The 13598-nt window shown below is 33.3% G+C and overlaps 1 protein-coding gene across 1 annotated transcript in view; it reads left to right on the top strand.

Annotated features, from left to right (window-relative positions):
* LOC126886449 (uncharacterized) overlaps positions 1-13598 on the top strand; it is a 56035-nt gene that overhangs the window by 35660 nt on the left and 6777 nt on the right. The window lies entirely within an intron of this gene.

Here is a 13598-nt window from a genome sequence, read left to right as displayed (position 1 = left end):
ATCAACATGGGGCATTATTTTATGGAAAAAATTTAACCAAAATAAAAAATGCTCATCTTCCAAATGTCTTTTTAAACCAGTTGCTTGATTTATATTGTTACCATCTTGCTCCTCATCAATAATTTCCTCTAAGCAAGATTTTAAATCATCTTTATAAGTGTATACAATTTCAACACATTTTGTATTGAAAGCCCATCGAGTAGGCGCAGCTTTAGGTAGCCTTACTTTAACCACTCTATCCAGAACCATCGTACGTTTTGGAGATCGGCCGAAAAAGGACGAAAATCCGTGTAAATTTGCAAAAAATATTTTTATCGGTTTGTGTTGACTCGCCGCTTTTTGGAGGATAAGATTAAATTGATGGGCATAGCAGTGAATGAAGTGTGCATTTGGGTATATTTCTTTAATTTTTGTTTGTACTCCTCCCAGTTTACCGCTCATGACTGATGCACCATCGTAACTTTGGGCAATCAATTTTTCAGGTGCTTCATTAATTTTTAATAATTGAAGTTCTTCCAATATTACATTAGTTAAATGTTGTGCTGTAGTACCTAGGGGGTTAACAAATTTCCAAAATCTTTCATGTACAATACCAGTTAATACATATCGCAATATGATAATCATCTGCGTTTTATTGGAGCTGTCTGTGGTCTCATCTACTTGAATGGCCACAAAATTTGTCTGGCCAATCTCCTTCATGATATGAGTATGCACAATGGCTAACATTGATTCTAAAATATCGTTCTGAATTGTTTTCGATGTTCCTTTAAATACTGTACTTTTTTCAATGTGTTCTTTAAACATTAAATCCAGTTCAGAAACAAAATCGATAAGGCCCAGAAAAATTCCACGATTATTGGAGCTGTCACTTTCGTCATGACCGCGCAATGCAATTTCGAAAACTCCACAAAATTTTACACAGTCGATTAGTTTGTTTAAAATATACCTATTTTTAGATACCAATTCATTAAAGTCATGCACAGATTTACGATATACACTATCAAGTTGCTGTCTTATGTTAACACGTCCTAAACTTGCGTAACTCATTGATGAATTTATATGAGTAGTTGAAGAGGCATGTTTTGTAATTTTCACTTTTAAATGCTTAATGTCAGTTACTCCATTTTTCGCCCATACAGCGTCATTCGAAAACAGTAAACACGGATAGCAAAAAAATGCATTTCTCACACTGCAGCCACAAATCCAATCACACAAATTGTACATTGATTCTTTAAAATATCTTTGAATGTCCTTACCCCTATCCTTTGTTGTTTGTTTTAAATTCATGTTTGGTTTTGGTCGACCACTTTCTTTTTTCTCAAGCCGCCGTTCATAATTTAGTGTTCCAGCAGATTTTAAGGCAATTATTTCGTCAACAACACTCATCTTGTTTTTGTTACAATCACAAAAAAATCCAACAAAACAAAATAAATTACGCAAATACGCCGCGATCGATATAGACCTGCCGTGAAGTGCGGTCAGCAGACGGTAACTAACTAAACGTGAGGCCGTCGACTCTACTAGAGGTATACGACGGAAAGGTCACTCCCACTCTCGCCCACGAAATTGCTATCTGCCGTCTCTTTTCTATTTTACATGCATTTGTCCATAAGCCATAAGAACTGTATATAGACAATTTAAAATACGGCCCAGCCACGGGCTTGTGTATAGCGCGAGGCGCGACGTTATTATATCTATTATATTTGTTTTGCCAATGCAGACTGCTGAGAGAGAATTTTATATTTCAGAGTGAAGTTTTAGATAAAAGATATTTTTAATAAAATTGGTATTTTTATGAGATTATTTTAGGGGGGTCATTGACCAATTGACCCTAAGGAGGAGCCGCGCTTGCCTCTGACCAAAGCTGGCCTTTCGTGGGAAACGCCGATTCCACATTTTGTAGGAAGGTTATAAATTTAGAACTTTAACTTTATTTTTCACTCGTCATTTTAGTTTCTCGCTAGTAACATATTTGCATTATATAATTTTATTTACTTCAATTTATCATAGAACAAAGTATAAGTGTAATTTGTGAAATAAATCTTTTTTAAAAAGTCAATTAAGAAGTTAGTGATTTAACATTTGGCGCAGTCAGTAGGATCCGGTCAACGTTGTTAGAACAAGGAAACTCACTAGCAACGGCGGATCCTTATCCCTCAACGGAAAAAGAACCTAGAGCCGTCCTCATTCAACTGGATACTACGGAAGGAACACCTGGTGAAGCCCCTGGTAGCAGATCCCGTTAGAAAACAAGACGTCCTCGATGTTTCTGTTAATGTAAGTTATTGAATCATCTCGTTTTAATATTTTAATATTGCAAGCATACCGTACATACATCATATTTTTTTTCAATTTTAATCTTGACTATACAGTAAGTCAAGCCAAGTTGATTATCTAATAAGGAAATATTTTTTTTATTACATACTTTTATTATTTTTACCATTTTTATTTACGCATTTCATTGATTTCATATTATATTTTCGCCGATATACTTTATTTTTACCATATTTACTTGATTTTGCCATATTTACTTGATTTTACCATATTTTACTTGATTTTATTATATTTTACCATATTTTATTTTATTTTTTTTTTACCATATTTTACTTTTCGTATTTTGTATATTTTGTTTTTATACTTCCACTGACATATTATTATCAAAATGCCTGAAACACGTTCACAAACCCAAGCTGAAATTGAACCCTACAAACTTTCAGAAATATTTTCCATAATTCCTGAATTCGAAGGAGACCCAATCTCTCTCCCCACATTTTTAGACGCATGTGATTGCGCAATTAGAATGGCTTCGGGAGACCAACGTATCTTATTAACGATTCACATTAAAAATAAATTAAGAGGTAAAGCAGCTCAATTAATAAACTCTAGAAAACCAAGTTCTTATACGGACATAAAAAATTTACTCAACCTTCATTTCGGAGATAGTAGAGATCTCACTTCTTTAATTCATGACCTACAAAGACTTCGACAGTTATCAAATGAATCACCCTTAACCTTTTTCAACAGACTACAAGTTCTAAATGCAAAAATGCATGCCTCAATTCAAAAATCGGACCTAACACAAGACCAAAAGAAAGCCCAATGTACTTTAATTGACTCTACGGCTTTGAATACTCTTTTAACTGGACTAGAACCCCGTTTAGGACAAATAATTAGGGCTAGCAACCCTCCTGATCTTATTGCAGCCAGTAACCGTATCAAACGTGAACTTCAGTTATCGTATTTTGAAACACAAAAATCAAATAAAGATAACCAAAATTATCCAAAACCTTCTCAACCGATGAGAAGAACCTCATCTAATTTTTCTAAATGCACGGGGTGTGGGCGTATTGGCCATTTAATTAGCGAATGTCGCTCATCACGATTTCCTTCTCACCAAAATCAATATAATGGTAGACCACAAAACTATCAAAATAATCAAAACCAATACTCTTCCAATCAATACAACAATAGACCACAAAACTATCAAGGTAATCCAAACCAATACTCTTCCAATCAACAAAATTTAAACCCACAGAGATCGACTTTCCCTTCTCAAAATCAACCGCAAAATCGCCCCTCTGTTATTCAGAGAAATCCAAATTTTCAAAATTTTCAGCAAAGAGCCCATGTCTTTAATGAATACCCTGATGATCTCGTAGAATCTTATGGAGATTATTATACAGCAAATGATCTCCCAACTGACTATTTTTACGATTATACCAATGATACACCTGATTATACCAATGATGCCCCTTATTTTACCAATGATACACCTGATTCAGAAAATTATCAGGATTTTCTTTCGCTACCCAATCAGAACCATCCTCCAGTACATACGAACCTTTCAACCGATATTATGAACGTACAATAACAAATCCAAGCCCTCAATTTGGACAATTTCGATCCAAATGTGAACTTTCCGAAACAGAAATTCCTGTAAGCCCCTTTCACACAATGAGCTCTAAAAACTTATATTATATCAATGACGCTACGAATACTTTTAAACTTCTAATTGACACCGGTGCAGGAATTACAGTTTTCAAAGAGAATACTGCACGGAACTATCATAACCGATCCCCAGAAAATGTTACCATTCAAGGCATAACCGACGAAAAACTCTTAATTACAGAATCTGTCCTCATTCCCTTTACCGATGATAACCCTCACAAAGTTTTCATTTTTAACTTAGACATTGACTTTGACGGAATAATAGGCCTAGATTTCCTAGACCATTACGAATGTGTAATAGACCTTAAAACCAGACAACTTCATACAAACTTCAAAACCCTTACCCTGCATAAAGTTGGACAAGATACACATAAACCCACAGAAAATACTCCGGTGACATTTCCTACAGAGATAATACCTCCAAATAATTCTCAAACATATCCGAAATCAAACACAAACATTAAAGCTCAACAAAGTAACAACTCACTTCACGTAAACACTCATGATCAACAAAAACACATCCCAAGACCAGAGAAAAAACGAATAAAAGAAAAAATAAACCAAATTTCGATTGATAGCCGAACAGAGCAAATATTCAAATTAAAATGCAACCTATCCAATACAGACGCAATACTGTCATCCCAAGAAATCGAAAAAGTTCGCATTCCTCACGCATTAGTCCATGTAGACGAAAATGGAGACTTTTTAACTTCTGTCATTAATGCTAATGCAATGCCAAAAGTAATCGAATTTTCGAATATTTCTATCGAACCTATAGAAAACTTGGAGACAATCTTCACCTACGACGAAAATCACGGCGAACATCCATTTATAGACAGAGAACAAATAATTAAAGAACAACTGAGAATTGACCATTTAAACTCAGAAGAAAAGGAACAAATTCTAAACATTTGTACGGAATTTTTAGATATATTTTACGTAGAAGGTGACACGCTGACATTCACGAACGAAATTAAACATGCAATCGAAACGAACAACGCGAAACCGATATACACGAAATCTTACAGATATCCGCAGGTTCACAAAGAAGAAGTTAAGACACAAACCAAAAAAATGCTAGAACAAGGAATAATTCGGCATTCAGTAAGTGCCTGGTCGAGTCCAGTGTGGGTGGTACCCAAAAAACTTGACGCATCCGGTAAACAGAAATGGAGAGTCGTTATTGACTATCGTAAACTTAATGAAGTTACAACAGAAGACCGTTATCCACTTCCATAAATTTCAGAATTGTTGCACCAACTTGGTAAATGTCAGTACTTTACAACATTAGATTTGGCGTCCGGATTCCACCAAATTGAAATTGATCCAAAAGATATCCAAAAAACAGCCTTTTCAGTTGACAACGGACATTACGAATTTGTTCGTATGCCTTTCGGATTAAGGAATGCTCCTTCCACCTTTCAACGAGTAATGGATAACATTCTCCTAGGAATTCAGAACGAACGATGTTTAGTATATATGGACGATATAATCATCTATTCAGCCACCATTCACGAGCACATGTCACGACTCACAGAAGTATTTAAAAGATTAAGGAAGGCAAATCTGAAGATACAACCGGATAAATGTGAATTCTTAAGAAAAGAAGTCGCATACTTAGGACACCTCGTAACCGAACACGGAGTAAAAACAAATCCTGCCAAAGTATCATGCATAAAAAGTTTCCCGAAACCCAAGACAACTAAAGAAATAAAATCATTTTTAGGCCTAGTAGGTTACTACCGTAGGTTTATACCGAATTTTGCCAAAATTTCCAAACCACTGACTAAGTTACTTCAAAAAGATGTCCCTTTTTTTTAATACCGAATGTAAAGAAGCATTCAACGATCTTAAAAATATTCTAATGACAGACCCAATTCTCATATATCCAAATTTTGAAGAACCCTTCTTACTCACTACTGACGCTAGTGCTTTCGCAATTGGAGCCGTTTTGTCACAAGGCCCATTAGGAAAAGATCTGCCAATCGCTTATGCCTCACGAACATTATGCAGCGCAGAAACCAAATATTCCACAATAGAGAGAGAATTATTAGCTATAGTATGGGCAGTAAAACATTTCAGACCATATCTTTTCGGTCGCAAGTTTACTCTTATTACTGATCATCGACCTCTTACATGGCTATTTTCAATTAAAGACCCAGGAAGCCGCCTAGCACGTTGGCGCCTAAAACTTGAAGAATATAATTACAAAATAGAGCACCGTTCAGGAAAAATCAACAGAAACGCAGATGCACTCTCACGAATAAAAATAAACCATTTTAAGGACTGTGCAGACTTTCAATCAAAACTTGCCCTGCACGCATCTAATAAAGATGAAACAGAGACACAAGAAGACGAAGAAGAAAAAGAGGACACAGAAGAAGGAATAGAAAAGATGTCCGAAGAATTCGAAAAGTTTCTTGAATTATATAGAACAAAATCTATTATCGATTACTCCAAAATAGAAACGTCAAATGCAGAACTGTTAGACAAATCTCACAAGAATATCGTTACCTTTTTCTGGCAGAACAAACTTGAGGACCTGCACGAAAAAATTATGAGTGACATATTCGAAGAAAATATAGAATACAGTAACCGAAGGATCAATATCGTTTCTAGTAAAACCGTAAAAGATCGAAAATATTTCATTATCCCATTACCTTTCGATCCACAAAAAGTAATGTCATACTTATTTCTCATACTTTATGCGAACCAAGAACAATTTGACGAATCAAAGACCTATTGCATAGAAAATAATCTCGAACTTCCCATCTTAGAAATATTTTCCTATATATTTGCGGACAAAGAACTTAAATTAAAAATCTGCCAAAATGTAATTAAACAGGCAAGTGAAGACGAAACTCCACAAATCCTAGAACATTACCATTGTCGCAAGAATAACTTGCACAGAGGAATAAACGAAACTGTTAGACGTATAAAAGAAAAATATAATTGGAAGAACTTAGCAAAAGATGTCGAAAAATATATAAAAGCCTGTGAAATTTGCCAAAAGGTTAAAATTTACAGGAAAAATCTAAGTGGACCGTTAGTTATAACGGAAACTCCGAAAACGCCATTTGAAAGGATCAACATAGACATATTTGAATATCCCACTAGAAACTATGCATTAACCATTAGAGATGAACTAACTAAATTTACTCAAGCATACCCTTTAACCGATAAAAAAGCAGTTACCGTAGCGAGTACACTCCTTCTATTTTTCCAACATTACGGAACACCTTTAAGAATACATTGTGACTGTGGTCGAGAATTCGAAAATGCCATAATTAAAGATCTATGCAACCTCTATGATATAAAATTAACATTTTCTAGTGTAAGTCATCCACAATCCAATGGATCTGTAGAAAGATTCCATGCCACACTATCAGAAATGATCCGAGCAAATAAATCCGAAAATCCCAATGATCACCCATTCGTGATCCTCCCTTATGCAGTGATATGTTACAATAATACAAAAAACAAGACACACGGTTTCACGCCGTACGAACTAGTCTTTGGACACACTGCAGGACGACCACCAGAAACCCTATATAATCAAAAAAGCCTAATTAGCAAATATGTTAGAGACCTTAATAACCGTATGGAATACTTTTATAAAGTAGCCCGAGAGAAAACAGAAAGAGCAAAAGAAAAAGCTAAAGTAAGATTTGATGAAAATATTTCAACACAACGCCCCGATTTTAAAATTGGTGACAAGGTATATGTAAAAGAATCACAAATAAAATCAAAATCTGAAAATTTATTTAATGGACCTTTTCAAATTCAAGAATTATTTACAAATTCTGCCATTCTCCTAAATCCCCAAACGAATCAAACTTCTAAAGTAAATTTTGACAGACTAAAACCATACTTTGAATAAATTTCTTCTTTACAGATTCTATGGACTACTTTCAGTCGCCTACTCCCAATTTCACCTCTCTCCCATAAATAATACAGTCGGAATCTTCTATCACGAAGAAGGTACCATTCGAATATCTAATGATAAATGGACATTACTTGTTTACAAGGAATTGCTCCCTATAAAAACTGCTATATCCAACAACGACAAAATTTTAGAAAACTTGCTAGATAAATTTACTAATGCCGATACACCAAGAAAACTTGCATTTCAATCCGAGGTACAAACACATATCAGTTTGATCAGACAAATTTCAAATTCCGTAAATTTAAAATATAGAGAAGTAATTGCCGATACACGAGCCTATAATCCACGCCAAAAACGAGGATTAATCAATGGTATTGGAACCTTATGGAAATCTATTAGTGGAAATTCAGACGCATCAGACGGTGAATATTTCAATCAATGTATAAATAGGATCACTAGAGATGAAAATCAAATAGAAGCACTCTTAAAAAATCAAATCTCTGTTACAACTTCTGTCATAAAATCTTTTAACACCACTATCCAAAAATTACAAATAGACGAACAAACTTTTAACAAAGACCTACACGATATCGAAACTACTCTTATAGACATTGCTGACGACATCTCATTTTACCGTGCACACTTACAAACCTTAAATTTGTGTGAATCGTTAATGGAAAGCTACATATTTTTAGAAAATTATCTCAATGACATTTTGAATGCCATCACTTTTTCTCGATTGCAAATTTTACACAGTTCAATTATTTCTGCCAATGATTTACTAGATTCATTGAAGATTATCTCACAATCTTTACAAAATAATGTATTACCATTGCCCATCTATACCTCAAATATAGCCCAGTATATTGATATAATAAAGCTTCAAGCATATCAACTGGATTCAAAAATTGTATTCGTCCTAGAAATCCCACTAGTCGACCCCGAAATCTATACCTTATACCACTTATATTCGATACCAATATTAGATAATCAAACTGGTCTTTTTCATACACTTTCTACAATACATAAGTATATAGCGCGAGATGATGATTCAATTTCGTATGTATTACCCCGAAACAGAGAAGAATGCAAATCAATTAGTCCAAACCAAAAAATGTGCACAGATATTCTTCCCTATCCAATAGACAGCGATACTATCTGTGAAGCCCAGTTATTGAAACCAGTTAGCGTTCTACCAAAAACTTGTCAGATGTCAACATTTTTAGCACAAGATTACAATGTGCAAGAAATTGACCGAAATTTATGGTTAATAACAGTATCCGATCCATTACCAATTACAATTAAATGTGCAAGAAAAGACATCAGTACACAGACAATCAAAGTAAACACAATTCTAAGATTACTACCTGAATGTACAGCATTTATTGGAAGTACCAGAGTCCACGCCAGAGATCAAATCGATAAATATCCAAATATAACCTACAGAAGTCATCCAGTTATTGTCCCATACAGATGTTGTGACCATTTCGAAGGAAGAAACCACATACCAAATTTGAAACCATTAAAACTTAACAAGATCAATACAGACGATTTAAACATTGCACAACACAAGCTGGACCAATATTCAGAAGAACTCGACCGAATCATGAACCAACCATTCATCGAAGAACATTTGCCTTGGTTCACTATATTGTCTTTATCATTAATTATCATTCTAGTTTTTGTATACATCTTCTGCAAATGTAGACGCAAAAGATTTCCAAGACTTGCCATGAATTATCCGCAGGACTCGCCTCCACCTTCACCAAATAGCAGCAGTTCCATTAAACAGAAACTTAAAGGATTAACCTTTAAAAGAAGACCAGACGTAAGCCCAGAAAATGAAGAAATATCAGAAACCCCAATCGAACTTTAAAAGTCGAAGCAAGGCATCGACTTTTCACTAATGAGGGGAGCTGTTATATGTGAAAATAGTCACCTTGAACCACTCAAGGGTTACCGGCTCTTTGGTTTCGCAATATCAGTTCCTATTTCATCATCCTTTCAGCAAGCGTTCCCATAGAGATAGCTGACCATGCATGGACATCAACCTCTGACCAAAGCTGGCCTTTCGTGGGAAACGCCGATTCCACATTTTGTAGGAAGGTTATAAATTTAGAACTTTAACTTTATTTTTCACTCGTCATTTTAGTTTCTCGCTAGTAACATATTTGCATTATATAATTTTATTTACTTCAATTTATCATAGAACAAAGTATAAGTGTAATTTGTGAAATAAATCTTTTTTAAAAAGTCAATTAAGAAGTTAGTGATTTAACATATATAATAATTTATAAAAAATTGTAACAAATATACCTATATTCTATATAATTTATTTTATAAAAAAATTAAACAGTTTATAAGGAAAAATTGACGATATTTTGCATAATTATTTATTACTAATAACTACATTTTTATTCCCTTTTTTAACTTTTTTTTTAAACCAATTTGAAAATTTAGCTCATGCACTTTTATTTGACACCTGTAGAAGGGTTCTAACATAATTTTTTTCTGACTTATGTTATGGTATTGCAAAAAAGCTCTCTGTGATAAACAATTTGAATAAAATTTAAACAATTGAATGAATCGCTTTGAAATTTGTGTCACATATTAAGCACCAAAGTACCCCCATATGACAAAAGTTTCAAAGCTGTATTGTACCCTCGGAGATCCGTGGAAAAAATTTACACCCAAAATAACAAAATTCAGTTTGGCAACACTGTGCGAATGTTGATAGTAACATATCCTTTTTAAGATAAGCACAACTGTAATTTAGTCCAAACAAATTATTATATTTTTTTTGCCAACAAAAATGAGATTTTTCAACCAAATAATGTTTCAAATATGATGTGCAAAATAATTTTTAATTGAGTTCTGCTAATGGGCTTGCTTTTTTTGTCATTAAAGTAAAAAGAAACTAAATTTTACTCATTAAATCAATATTGTCCGGTTATCGTCTTAATTATTTTAACTGTACTAATATCCGTTGTGTAATTCTGAATGATTAATAGGTCATTAAAACATTTTATCTGTAGAGGCTTCTGGAATATCTTAAAAATATCGAATTTCATTGAAAAAATGCGCATATTCCACCGATCTTCGCTTCGACAATACACTAATCTTTACAATAGTTATTGCAAAATTATTTTTTTTGCAATTTCGACCTTTTTTCGCAATTATATTAACAATAAATGAGTATATCAAACTTTGTAATACGCCATTTTAAAGCATTTTCCATGCTCTCGAAGATGTGTGTACTAAAAAAAACCATGTTTCATTGTTTTCCATTTATTTGAAAAAAAAAAAAAAGAAAAAATGCCGTTATTTGACACTCAATTGTTTATAAATAAAAATGGCCACCAGATCCTACGCACGAAATAGTTACAATTTGTTCTTATAGGCATTACCTGTCGAAAAAACGCTTCAGTACGCTAGCTGTTAAAGTGTCATGGAAAAAACATTATTACCCTGGACTAAATTCGTTTTGCCTTATTACCTAGCTACATGTCTCTTTCCAGTTTAACTTCACAACGAAGTTAGTTTATGAAAAAAAAAACATAAACTAAATATTAGGAAATTTAATTTAGTTAACCCACAAATTGGTTAATTTGTTGAAGAGTAAATTAACTTGCGCCCATTTGGTTTGTATCTCTCTCTGGTTTTATTTATTTAACTTTATGTTTTATTCTTAATGTTCTTATTCTTTCACATTCAAATTATTTCAGAAAGAAATCTGTTTTAATTTTATTCCTTTTTCTGGCTCTCGAATACCACCTTCTTTGTCTTTTGTCTCTCGGACGTACTTAGCCAGTGCTCTATATTCGTCTTCCTTTCTCCTTTCCTATTCTATACTTTCTTTACTTTCTTTCAAATTGCATACTAATTTCGACTATATTTCCTTTCCAAAGCCAAGTTCAGTGTTGCAAGGTTTATCTAATAGGTCAGGAAATGAAGCATTTTGGCTCGCAATTTTTTCGTCTAACATGGATTTACTTGAAATTTTCACAGAAGCTAGGGAATAGCCCAAAAATAATTTTCTATATCATGCCGCTGTACGCGAAAACCTTGGGGGTGTTTACCACCCCATCTCAGGGGTGAGAATTTTTTATTACATTTTAACTATGGAAATCGATGGAAAAATAATTCTATGAAAAAAAATGTTGTTTGCGTTTTCTTTGAAAGTAACAGTTTTTCGACGATAAAATCGACTTTTTTAGAGGGTTTTTTTTAGAATAACTCAAAATATAAGCATTTAATCAAAAAACTGTAGAGATCAAAATTCTATCTTTAGAAACACAAACAAAATTCTTTTTTTATAATTTTTCTACGACCAATACAAACGGAGATAAGGCATGCTAAAGGTTAACCTTTTTCGTCAAATGCATAATTTGAAATATTAAAACCCAAATAACGGGAAAACTTTGCATTTTTCGAAGAAAACTTACACAATCTTTTTTTAGGTATACAACTAGGCCTTTCAAAAAAACAAAAAAAAATTCTAGCGACCTATGATCAAAATAAGGTCGGTAACTTTTTTCTACGAAAAAATCAGTAAAAACAGCCCCTAACTACCCGCCTAATTAAAATTGATCTACACCCTTGTGTAATTATTTTTTTATATGTATTATCAATACACCCAAAAAGTTTTACCTATTTAAAAGGCTTAATTTTAGGAAAATTTGAGTTTAACGATAAATAGATTTTTGTAATTTCGTATTTTTCACACTTTTCTTCAAAATATCTCCGAAAATACTGGAGATACGAAAAAAATTAGAGAGTACTAAATTGTAGCTTTTTCAATAACTAAAATTTTTCTGCAGACAGATTTTCTTTACAGTAAATATTTAGCAAAGTACAGCTGTTTAAAACCTCTATTTACGAGCAAACACCTCCTTATTCGAGACCTTTAAACTCAATCCACTTAAAAACTAAGGGATTTTAGGGAAATTAATTCACATAGTCTCATAGATGTTCCAAATATCCTACAACATCATGTTTGAAAAAACTTTTTATCGCCAAAAATGAAGGAGCTTTGTTTATAAAACAAATTATTTTTTTCGAAAAATTCTAATAGCCCGCTTGGGAGTGTAATAGAGCAGCGGTTCTCAATCTGTGGTACATGTACCACTGGTGGTACATATCATTATTTGCGGTGGTACACAAAACTGTCAAAATCACCACTATTACAGTTAATTAGATTACCTATCTAGATAGGTAGTTATTTCAGTTAGGTAGTACCAAAAATATTAAAAAAAGTATTTTGTGGTACATGACTCAAAAAATTTGAGAACCACTGTAATAGAGCATTCTTAATACCACAGAACCGGTGTTTTGGCAGTAATACGTTATAATATGTTCCACTTTTTTCATTCAAATCGAAAGATAGAAAAGAAGAAACATCTGCTCATGTGTCTGCGTGTGTGAGTGTATATTTCGTAGATTCTTCGCCAATTTTAATAAAAATTGCAATGTTATTAAGGGTGGTTTTCAAGGGTTAAAATATTATGATATTATGTCCAAAAGCATAAAACAATCATTATTTAACCAATCAAAACCAAATTTTACCCATATTAAGGTTTACAATGCTTTTATATTATTTTTGACAATAAGGAGTAGTTTACACCCCTAAAAATATTCACCGCCCTTCAGCGTGATATAGAATATGAAGCACAGGGTGAGATGATCCTAGTCCCAAATTTTTATGTAAATCGATGTAAGCCGAAATCATTCTCTTAGGACAAATAAATTCTTTATATATAGCTCC

The sequence above is a fragment of the Diabrotica virgifera genome, chromosome 6 (genome assembly GCF_917563875.1).
Source record: "Diabrotica virgifera virgifera chromosome 6, PGI_DIABVI_V3a".
Taxonomy (NCBI): Eukaryota; Metazoa; Arthropoda; class Insecta; order Coleoptera; family Chrysomelidae; genus Diabrotica; species Diabrotica virgifera.
Note: the sequence above shows the minus strand (reverse complement) of the source record. Positions and strands in the feature narration are given on the sequence as shown.